Consider the following 12,418-nt stretch of genomic DNA (forward strand, 5'->3'; position numbering starts at 1 on the left):
GAGTGAAAATAATGATTTTGCCTCTTACTTGTCTAGTTCATATATCAGTCAACAATTGCTGGCTTTGCCAAGGGTGACTCTTGCTCTATTAATCCACAAACTTGCTCTCCAGAGTCCTTCACTGTGGCCTCACCCCAGCCTGCCAACTTCTGGGTCTAGTCAGGGCTTCTTACCCACACACAGCACAGAAATAATATTAACTGCATCCACTTAAATCAACAAGACAGCTTTGGGACTGTGCTTATTTGGCTGTTAAGCCAAAGCATAAATATTTCTGGAAGCCTCAAAAATATGAGTTTAGAGTGGGAAACTGCTTGAAAATTCACCTGCCTCAAGTGCTACTGCAGTTCCAGTGTCATAGAAACTTGAAGTAACTTTTGTTTTAACTTAGTGGGCTCCCTAATGAAATATCTTGTGACTGCTTTTGTTTTAAAATTTACTGTGCTTTAGTTCAGTAATTGGTTTATGACTGTAATTACTAGTCTTTCAGGCAATGCTTATTAAAAACAAATTAGGTTGCTCCAAACTCTGGTGATTTTATGATCATATAGATCAATATAAATCACAGTTAATTAAGCTCTTATCACTTAGGTTTTCCATACACAGTATATTTACAGCATTGCAATAACAGACAATATTCCTACCTTTCCACATCAATTTAGTCATATTAAAATAAAAATTGGTTTGTAACAACAGAAGCTGAACACCAGAATTTACTTAAGAAGCCTACTGCACACTAGCAATGATATGATGGTGTAAGCTGATAGTGTTTATCTACAGAGGGGGAAAAAGAACCCTAGAAATATAAGCTTAATCTGAAAAATGCTATTTTAAAAAGGGAAAGTAAAGCAAGCCAAGTTAAAATTCTTTGAATAGGTTTCCTTTCCAAGTCTTATCAGAGTTGTTACAGGGTATAATTCTGGCTAAACTATAATGGAAAAAAAACCCAAAGCAAGCAACCAAACACCTATGGTAGTTAAGAGTGTAAGTATTCCTTAAGATGTCCAAGCCAAAATGTGCACATAAATATAGTCTGGACTTGTTTTCTTTTTTACAAGATCCACTCTCTAATAAATTTCTCTTTAATGGCCATTACCACTTCCATTAAAGATTTTTGTATTAAAACAACTACAGAATGTCTCCTGACTTGCAGGAGTCTCTGAGTGGTAAAGTTAAAAACCAAAATGAGCCATTGGTCTTCAGGAGTTTTGTCCTGAATAAGGATCCTTCAGGAGCAACTCCACTAAAACTTCCAGGCCAAGATTCAACAGTTGCAAGTTTTGATCTTCAAAAAGGTACAATTTAAAATATAGATGGTTTTTAATGCTTATGGGAAAAAGAATATCCCTCACCCCAGCCACTTGCATTGACCTTCTCTATTTTTGCTTTCATATTTATTATGGCTGGAGAAATGCACTAGTTAAAAGTTATCAACTTGAATTTAATGCATTAGAACACAGGAGCTGCTTCCACCTCTGTCTGCACACATGGGGGCCATGCTAGATGAGAGAGAGATCTGGCTGTGCTTTGGAGGCTGACCCATGGCACAGTGCCGGGTCTGGCAGGTGAGATGTCCATCTGCAGCCCAGACCTGGCTGACCAGTGTTTCCGGGGCCTGAGATAAAATAATACTAATAATAAATACCGATTTCAGGCTGAGCTGACTGACATCACTGATAATTTATTAAAGCTGGCTGCTGTGGGGGGCGAATATTTTCAGGCTGCTGACTTAAAGTAATCACCCGAAGTATCAACATTACCTGATATAATCACTACATAGTTCCTACATAGCTATTTTTGCTTCATGCAATACATACTTTGAAATCTCTGTCCCATTAGACTTTAATGGCTGCTTTTGTGAGATGCTTCAATCCTGACTGGCATAGAGCACCTCCAATGTGAGATGTACCATGTTATCATCTCAAGTTTTCTGTTTCTTCATCAATATTATTTCAAGTGGATCCCCTGTTCCCCAACACCCAGCAACCCATGTCTTGCTGTGGTATATTGATAATCTGCAGCTATTTATGAAGAGATTAGGAGCTATGCTTTCTTAATATTCATTAACTCATTTGCATTTCTCTAGCCCTGAAAAACACATTAAATAAAACAATGTGGTGAATGTTGGAGTCAGCTTGAAAAAGAAGAAGATTTTGGGTATACTCTATTTTAAATGTCATTTTAACAGGTGAGAGCAGTACATTTATAATGACCAAAAAAGAAAGGAAAAAAAAGAAGAAAAAATCATTAAAAAGAAAAAAAGTCTTTACTACCTCAAATGTTACCAAAATGTCACATCACATAGAAACACTTTCAAAGAGGAAGATATGTTCTTTCCTGATGCACCAGTTTCATAATATTGTGACATTTACATTCTAATGATAACTAAACTTTGATCTTTGGGAAACTTTAGAGCAAAGAGCCTGATTTACTGTGATTTTGCCACCTCCCTGAGGGAACTAGATGCAGCCTGCAAACCTCACAGGAGTTATACAAACAGAAAATAAGAAAGTAAAATATTGGGAAAGATGGCTGTTTGGATTATGTGTGCAGAGAGAAGTCATGAGGATTAGCCAGGTTGAACACTGAGGTTTGGTTAAGGATAGATACACAAAATCCATGCAAACACTCCCCTGCACTTAGGGGGACAGGGAACTGAAGACATAAACCTGAACCCATCTATCTTTTACTGACACTGGGTCTTGAGAAGTTGGGAGCCAAAGGGATTGCAGAGCTTCAGCTTTATTCCTAATCTGTGTCACAGAATTAAAACTAACATGGGCAGGAAATCTTGTCTTTATGCCCTCCTTAGGAGGGAATAAAGGACATCATTCTGCATACAGCTAGGTAGAGTACAGCTGGTGCTGCTCTCTGAGAAAGGTGGAGGCTGAGGAGCCTCCTTACTCTTGCAGGGAGTGCTGTCATGTGTCCTAATTAAAATACCTACTTTAACAATTAACTCAGGCTTGATTCAAGGTGCATCTGGTGAAATACTGGCATCTGGATGCTGCTCAAGGCAAATCTTTATTGTACACTGAAGCCAGTCTTCTGTCTGTCTCTCTCCCCTCAGCCTGGAAGTAAACACTTTTCCTTTACAGTGTTTTTCTGTCAAAAGCCCTGCAGCCACTGAATTTTTAGGAATTGTTTTATTTGCTTTGGTGTGCTGGGAAACTGGCTGCCTTTAGTGTAAAAGGGGAAAGAGCAATTTTACCTGGGTTTGTACCTTGCTGGATCCTGCAAGGCACATCATGCAACTCAGTGATATATTAGAGTGAGCAGGTTGCTTGCAACGGGGAGATAGAAAAAAAGGAAAATAGGTGCTGCACAATGCCATGCAACAAAAGATGTTTTGTTTCTGTAATCATCTGCTACCCTACCCTTATCCCAGTCAACATTGTGCTTCTCCAAACTGAAGAAGTTTTTAGGTTCATTAAGGTCTCCCAAAAACAAGCACCTTCTGCCCCAAAATGATTTTCATCAACTGCCCGTCAAAGTACTATATGGGACAGAATCAACTCTTAAGGATTAGAATTTGAGCTACATGCAATAAATTCGACTACTTGCTCCTGGATGGAATTTTTGCAGTAAATAGGAATCTCCTAAGTGTTAGAGTGCTCAAGATAATAGTCTGTAGTGTGGCTTTTCAGAGCTAAATTATCAAGCAAAGTATATTCAGTCTATTCAAGCAATTCAACAATACTACTAATATTAATCTTTCTGCTGGAACTGATGCATAGCAAAATATCTCCAATGAGAGAAATATGAGGCTTACTACTAAAATTCTTGTGTAAGCTTTTCATACAATAATTCTGAACTTCAAATAATGTAATATTACATTGAATAAAAAAATATGTCCTCCCATCTGAAAATGAAAAGTGTCTTTTGTAATTGACATGGAGTCTTTAAGGGTTAGCATACAGAGTTCTCGTATGCAGGGAAATATCTGTGGAAGAATATACAAACTTTGCAAGTTGTTCTTGGTTTGCTTAGTTAATAACACTCAATGTTTTATATTTAATTACAGAAGATTGCAATTCATTATTTCAAACAGATTTAAAACCTAATAAGCATCAGACTGCAGAGAAAATACTCTTCCTTTGTGCACATAACTGCTTCCAGCTTCTGAACCTTTTGTAATATAAGTACAGGAAAAAAGAATTAAAAATATGTACATAAAGGGAGATACACTAGAACATTTTGTCTGTTCATTGGAGCTGGATAGTCAACACAACAAGAAAAATTAAACTGGGATTTAGAGACACTTTTTAACCTTGTAGAATGAAGAGCTTTTATGATTTTACTTTAATTACCTTCTTTTTCAGTTTTTCCTTTGTTGTCTAAAATATCAATGGGACTTCTGTCTCCTATTTTCCATTGTTATGAATCTCTCAAGCAAAATTGCTGCCTTCAAGTGAGAGCAGAATAGAAACCAGGGACAAAGGCACAGAAATGTTTAGGCAACAGATTCCATTAAGAAAAAAAAAGAGGGAGAGAAAGAGGAAGTACATCTGACTGAATCAAAATTTCTAAATATTTTGATTTTTTCCTACTGCAGAAACTTTCTGACCTCCTCCAGGATAGTTTCCCAAAACTGCTGTGAAGGCAGCAAAGTAGAAGACGGATGGAGAGACTGCAGTGCTCTGCCTTTCTCTCCCTGCTGAGCACAAGGCAATGCCAACTCAGCTCTGTCCTCTTCCAGTCCCATTACCCACTTCTTACTCCTACCTTGTCTGTAATTAGATTTCTAAGCTGTCTTGGGAAAGGAAAGAACTAGAAGAAACACACTGTGAAAACCTGCTGACTAACCCTGGGAATTAGTTATATTCAGGTCACTGCAGCTCACACGATGTGGCAGCTGAAATGAAGCAACATCATAGACCCGTAAAATCATTCATGTTGGAAAAGACCTCTAGAATCCTTGAGTCCAAATGTAAACCCAGCACTGCCAAGTCCACCATTAGACCATGCCCCTAAGTGGCAGAACTACACATCTTCTAAATGCCTCCAGGGATAGTGACTCATCAAAGGCAGCCCTTTTCCTCAAGCAAAGAAGTCTGAATTAACCAAAGCTTGGTAGAATAAGATTAATAACAGTACCATTTCTAGAATTACAGTGTTGAAAGAAAGATATTTGTTTAAAAGAGTTATTTTTTTAAAGAAACATACTTCATTATTATCATAACTGTAATAAAGCCAAAAGATTTCAATCATACTTTTGTCTGGGAAACTAACTGTGAAATAACAAAATCCCCACAGCTTTGTTTTTGGTATGTGAAAGAGAATACATCTAAATTAATCCTCACATCTTTTTCACAGCTAGATTGATGAATGACTATATGTTAGAGAACAAAAGCAGGATTTCTGAAGACAGGAAGGCAGAGAAGCTGAGCTACAGCTCCTTCAAGCATCTTTTACCCTACACCAGTGATTGTGAAGAAAGTAGGATGGAGTCCACTGAGGTCTTGAGACACCAAAGCTGAGGACAGACTAGTTCTTCTTTTCCAGAAGGTTGTTTGGGAGAGCAGACAGCCTTATTGCCAAACCAAATGTGTACCAAGTGGCTATGGACCCTCCATCCATGCCAGCTAAAGCTAGCATTATGATTGAAATTTAACAGGGAAAGGCCAGCCTTGGGCAGGGATACCAAACCTACCAGATTGCTGTAAAATGAACATAAACCTTTCAGAGGAGAAGTGCCATGGCACAGCTGTAAACCTGCTTGAAAGGCTTTACACAAAAGCCAGCACCCAGCTGTGAAAAGTTTTTGTTCTTCAGAAAGAACATTGCTCTGCGAGCCCAATGAGCTCAGAGAGCCTCTGATCAGCTGGAGCTAACAAGATACTTGCTAAGAGAGAGCTTAAGTTAGTCAAGCCTTGGTACAGATCTGTGAAAAAATGTGAGGTGAGGTGTTTTTAATCTCTCAATTATATTTTTACATTTGGCTTCTACTAAGGGGAGAGGGAAGTAAGATCTGCAAATTTTCTTCAGCGTGTACAAACCCCAAGAATCTGAGACACCTTCATGATACTCAGTATTAATGCAAATGGCTCTTCCCAAGTCTTTGTTTTCCTTTCTCCAAGTTTTTAATGGGTTTGGCCTCAGGGTCCCTAAACTCTTGAACAATTCTAGTGTAGAAAATAATAGGTGTTAGTCCAGTTATTCTGAGCCCCAAGAGAGGATTATGCTCACTTGCAGCAATCCTTGCCATCCCTGCGAGCAATGAACTGCGCTTAATAGCACAGCTTCCAGCTTCAGCATGTGTCCATAGGAACTGTTTCACCAGTAGGTTGTTCTGGGGAGAGACTTTCACCTAACACACCTTCAGTTTGGATTCAAAGTCTGAGTGTGTGACAGAGATTATTTTGTGGATGTGAAGCCACTTACTGTCTCTGTCCTTTATATCTGAAATGGGGAGAAACATGTTTCACCTGTTAGAGGCTGAGGTTTCAGAGGATGAAAGAACTGCATCATTGCTTAGAAGATTTAGCAGAGTCCCATCTGTATAATGTCTAAGAGATTCTCATTGGGTAGATATTGTGTTGGGGTTTTAAATGGTGGTGGACTATGGTCTCTGCAAGCTCAGAATGGGTCTCACTTGCACTGCAAGGTCTGAGCAGAGCTCTAAGTTCAGAAGGAAATCCTTCTTGCTTTTCTGTCTGCCTGCAGATGGCTTAAAGACACTACAGAATATTTTTCCTAAGGAAAAAATGCCTCTGCAGAAAACAAGGTTTTAAAAGGTTGTTTCTTATCAATTGAATTCTGAGTTGAAATTGAATAGTGGCTGCCTTAAACCAGTATATGGCTTGTAAAGTGAAAGCCAGGCAGACAAAATACACACCTTCTTCCATCTTGTATTTATTCTTCTTTTTATGGCCCAGTCAAGACAGGAAACAATAAATGCACTATTACTTTATAAATTTACTTTTGAACTATTTTCCTGGGGAAGGTTGGTGTAAACTGAATGTCCCCCTCCTCTCACTAAGGCTCAGTCTTGATAAATGACAGCCTCCTCCCTTTCTGCAGATGTCTCCATGACCCATTGCCTGCAGCTCTCTGCTCTGCTGACAGCCTCGGGGAGCAGCGTGTCTGGGTGAGTGTGGATGTCTCTCCCCAGCTGTGTCACCTGTGCCCACATCCTTGCATGGCACTGACTGCTATGGCTCTCTTCCCCACCATATGGGAGGGCAGACAGCATTTTAGGAATGAATTTACAATACCAAGAAAGAGGGAGAATGGCTAAAGCCAGGTCTTCCTCAGAGGTCTGTATTTCTTGTCAGCAGCTGGGTTGCATGGGAAGATGTACATCTCCAGGCTGCTCTCTGCAAACAATTTCTGTGATGAATTTATACCCTCCATGCTTGTTGCTTGCCAGAAATTCTTGTAAGAATACACCAGACATGAAGAGAGGCAGAGAAGCAGCCACAGATGGAACCTGGCCAGCCCAGCTGGCATGGTGGTGTGTGTGAAGCCCCTGGAGCCTGTCCAGGGACAGGATGGTGGGGGGAGCTGCTGGCAGCACGACCTGCTTTCCTTCTCCCACACATGACAATAGCCAGGTCATAGTAAAAGGGGGAGCCAGACTTGGACCAAAAACAGTGGGCTGCACTCATGAGAACTACTGCACCATTGAACAGCTGGAGATCACTGATGTTTATCTCTGTGGGAAACGTGGCAGTTTCCACTTTGCCCTCATGTTGCTACACTGTTTGCAAGAAAGAGCACCCCTTTCTGAAGATAAACCAGTGAACAACGGAGCCAGAAAAGCTATACTATAATTCAAAAGGCTTTAACCTGTTTATGTATTACACCACACCTTCCCTGTAAATATGTGTTGTCATAATGGCAGCAGTGGTACTTCTTTTTGTCGATAATCTACTGAGAAGTCCCTCAGTGTGACGTGTGCTCGGGTAAATTGTGCTGATTAGCTCTTCAAGAAGGGCTAATGAAAATCACATTAGCACTATTTAACAAAAAGGTAAATAAGGAAATCTTTTGGAAGTGGGTAAATATTTGGCATCAGTCATGTGTTTCTGTGAGCAAACCTTTTTAGAGTGACTGCTGATGCCATTGTCTATAAAGAGCCGTGCATGCAGGTTAGGAGTGAAAACCAAGGTTGCTAAATTGTGTAACATAAATATTTTGTTTTACAACTGATGAACTTGCAGTAATCACACTTTCACAATTAATAAAAAGGAATTATGTCACTTTCAGGGCTATGAGTATAGACCAGAAAATTTAGCAGACATCTAGTTTCTAATCTAAAAGCTTCATCAGGTATTTCCATTAGTTTCCATTACCACTGTAACTTGATTAAAAAAAAGAAGTGGTGGGGCTAAGGGATTAAATGATCCCAGTTTTCTGGAATACAGATATACAGCCAATTACTATAACAGTTTGTCCCAGACTGAGACATTTTGTAATCTGCTGGTTTTCACTAGTATCAAGATAACAGCAGGGTACACAAGTGTTCCTTTGAAAACATGAGCCGTTCTCTATCTTTCTGGATAACTGAAGGCTAAGCCTGCAAGGATTTTTAGAATAACTCCATGGAGGAAGTTTCTAGGGAAAGAACTCATTGTACCCAGAGATGGCTCTTGCTATGCCTGTAGGAGTTCATCCTGCAGGCAGCTTCCCAGCAAGAAAGAGTAATTCTAGATAGAAATATGTGGAGACATCAGGTTAGAATGAAGGCCAAGCAACTTTGAAAAAGACTCACATCTTATAAGAAAAGCTTCTACAATATGTAAGTGTCCAGGCATTCCATTAAACAAAATCTGTTGAATATCAATAATAGTACTGGCTGGTGTTTCTTGACTGTACTATAGCCTTCACATCCAGTATTACCTTCTTTTTCCATAAGCAGGGATGGATTTTTACAATTAACTACAGAGTTTGTTGGACCCCGTAACAGTAACTTCTTAAGCTGCTCTTTTCCAAGGTCAGAGGAAAATTGCCTTCTCTCCATCTACAGTATTGCACTATTGGCATGGAATATCAGTCATGGATAGGTTTTCTTGTTTTCCTCACATGAATCCCAGTCATTACCAAACGCAGCAGTCCTGACTGAGGGGCAGAGGGGTGAGAGGAAACCTGTTTGATCCAGCATGGCAAATACTCTGTTGAAGTTGGGAATCCTCCAAATCCCCTTCATCTGTGTCTCAATGCTATTCCTGCACATTCTCAGATGAAGAAAAACATACCACATCTTCACAAGTTTAGATAGTAAGAATTGGTTTCAATCATGACAGAGCTAAAATTGCCAATGTAGATAGTAACTTCAACTGCAATTTAAATGCTGGACTCAAAAAAGAGAATTCAAATAGCATCCTTTTATCTACTACCTTGGGATGCTGTAGGAGGGCAAGAGAAACCATACAGCTGGAGTATATGGTTTTTCTCTGCACTTAAAAATCCTTTTATTGAAGAGGGAGGAAAAAAGTGGAATTTCAGAATCTGTGTATCTGGTTAGAGAATTTTTTTCCTGCGTAATCTGGAAAGAAATGAAAAACAATCCATTGCTATGGTAAAGGGTTCCCTCTGTATGTCTGCCAAGGTCGTTGAATGCATAAATCCAGGGAGAGTACAGACTGAAAGAAAGCAGCTTAGCTGTTTCCCCACAGCAACTCTCTTAGGACTCAGAAGGGTGAGAAAGTTTTCTTGACATTGCAAAACTCTTAAATAAAACTGAAAATATTTTTCCTATGTTTGGCAGTTTGAGATCTCAACAACATATAATGAATGGTTCTAGTGATACCCAAGAGATTGTTGTGGACAAGTCAGTGTGCCCACGTTTCTTTCCCAAGGTCTCCTTCCTTCAGAGATCCCACTGTGAGGTTTCTGTGTCGCAGTCTTTCAACAACTGGGCTTGTTGTCAGGCTCTTTGAATTCAGGTCAGTCTGTTCTCTGTTTTTTTCCATTTCTTCTTTACAAGGCAGTGCTATTGAGCAATTACACATGCATGGGTTAAGCCCCTCAAGAGTCCCTCCCTTCAGCCAAGACCCTTCTCCTGAAGTAACCCATATGATTTCGGAAATTTTACTGGAATTGAAGAACATCAGGGTGTCAAAACATAAATGTTCAGTGAAAAAGAAAGTTCTGTTTCAATGTAGCCAGGTTGTCTCCTGTATGCAACTGCCTAAGTGCCTTTTGGTACATCTGGCTACCTGCTACAGACTCCTGAATCCCAGGTAAACATTTGGAGATGAGAGATATGGTGTCACAGCATGGGCTTCTAGCACTGTGGTGGGAAGCCTGAGTGTTTCAGCTCCATATCCTGAGAAGTGCAGAAGTCCTGGCTTTGCTCCATTGGTGGGCCTGTCAGGCTTTCTAAATTGTTTGTTCTTGGAGAAGCTGGAGAATATCCAGTGGAAGGTTAACAGGAGAGTGTAAGTCCTGCAGGATGAATCCTGTAATGAAAAGCTGGGCTTTGTTGCCCTGAAAACTCAGTTTTCTGAGCTTGCTAACATAGTTTTCTAAAGACTTTCTCAGGACAGTAATTGTAAATATAGATATGTATACATTCTTTCTGATACATGTCTTGTGATGGACATCTCTCACGCCCAGTGAGGTTGGGAAAGTGTTATCCTGACCATCCAATCCCTGGCCATGGTCAGAAACCTATAAATTCTGAGAAAAGGAATAAAGTGCTCTCTTCCTTTCACCACACCTCAAGCTGTGTTTGTGTGATCTATTTCATCTCGAGCAGCAACAGGGTTCTTTAGTGTGGTGAAGAGGAGGCCGGTGGGGAATCCAATAGGAGCCTACAGCTTTTTGGAATCACAGAATCATGCAATGGTTTGGGTTGCAAGGGACCAACCACCCTGCCACAGGCAGGGACAGCTTCTACTAGTCCAGGTTGCTCAAAGCCCCATCCAATCTGGCCTTGAACACTTCCAGGGACAGGGCATCCACAGGTGCTCTGGGCAACCTGTTGTACCTCCTCACCATCCTCACAGCAAAGAATTTCTTAACATCTAATCTAAACCTACTCTCAGTTTGAAGCCATTCCCCCTTGTCCTGTCACTACATGCTCTTGTAAATAGTCCCTCTCCATCTTTCTTGTACCTTCCATTCAGGTACTGAAAGGCCATAATGAGATCATCCTGAAGCTGTTTCCAAGCTGAACAATTCCAGTTGTCTTACCCCTCCCTCATAGGAGAGGCGCTCCATCCCTCTAATTATCTTGGTGGCCCTCCTCTGGACTTTCTCCAACAAGTCCATGTCTTTCTTCTGTTGTGGGCCCCAGAGCTGGATGCAGGGTTCCAGGTGGGGTCTCACCAGAGTGGAGGGGCAGAACCCCCTCCCTGTTCCTGCTGGCCACTTTGGCTTTCTGGGCTGAGTGCACATCGCTGGGTCATTTCCAGCCTCTCATCTACCGGCACCCCCACGTCCTTCTTGCAGAGCTGCTCTGGATCTGTTCATCCCCCAGCCTGTGTTGAGGAAGGGGTTTGCCCTGACCCAGGTGCAGCACCAGAACTTGGGCTTGTTAAACCTCATTAGGGTTTACTTCTTGAACTTGTCCACACTTGGGCAGTGTCAACTGAACCAGTCAGCTTGGTGTCATCTGCAAACTTGCCAAGGGTTCACTTAATCCCTCCATCTATGTCAATAATGAAACTAATAAATAGCTCAGGTTATTTAATATAACCAGTGGTGCAAAGATTATACAAATCCTCTGTAGTGGCAGACCATATGACGAAGGGCAATAGCCACAAGCTCTGTGTTCAGTGGTTCAGGACGGGCATTAGACAAGACTCTTTACTGAGGTGACAGTACAGCACCAAAGCATGGTATCCACTGACATTGTAGAAACTCCATCCTTTGAGCTTTTCAATATTTAAAAGTATTAGACAAAGCCATGGATTCATGAAGTGTTGGTGATAAACATACCTTTAGCAAGAGTTTGAACTAGAGAGCTCCATATGGTGCCTTCTGACCTACACTTCCATGAATCTGTGGTGATTTGAAAGCTTCTAGGAGTCCTGCTCTTCAGATAAGCAAGATCACAGGAACAGCTTATTTATCTTTCAGAAACAGATAAACAATCCCCAATTTTCCTTCCAGGACAGCTGTAGTTTTTCCCCTCTTGTTCCTCAGGTTGCACACTTGTTGAATTTCCTGCCTGTGAGAACTTCAGAGAGGTTTCAGCTTTGTTTTGTGTTGAGATGGCAAGCATTTCACATCTGCAGGTTTCCATGGGACTGCATCAAGAAAGTTTTCACCCTGCATAAATCACTATCATAGCCAGTCTGGCAGATGCAGATAGAGAGCTGAGATCACCAGCACAAACGTGCCCCAATATTCATTGAACTGTTTCAGCAGCTGGGACAGCATTTTCAGGCATCTCCCCTTCCAAATACCCCAGGTGGGATTGTTCTTAACTTCTGTGTATCAAGCTCCATCCAAGAGGGAAGTTGGA

The sequence above is a fragment of the Parus major genome, chromosome 2 (assembly GCF_001522545.3).
Source record: "Parus major isolate Abel chromosome 2, Parus_major1.1, whole genome shotgun sequence".
NCBI lineage: Eukaryota > Metazoa > Chordata > Aves > Passeriformes > Paridae > Parus > Parus major.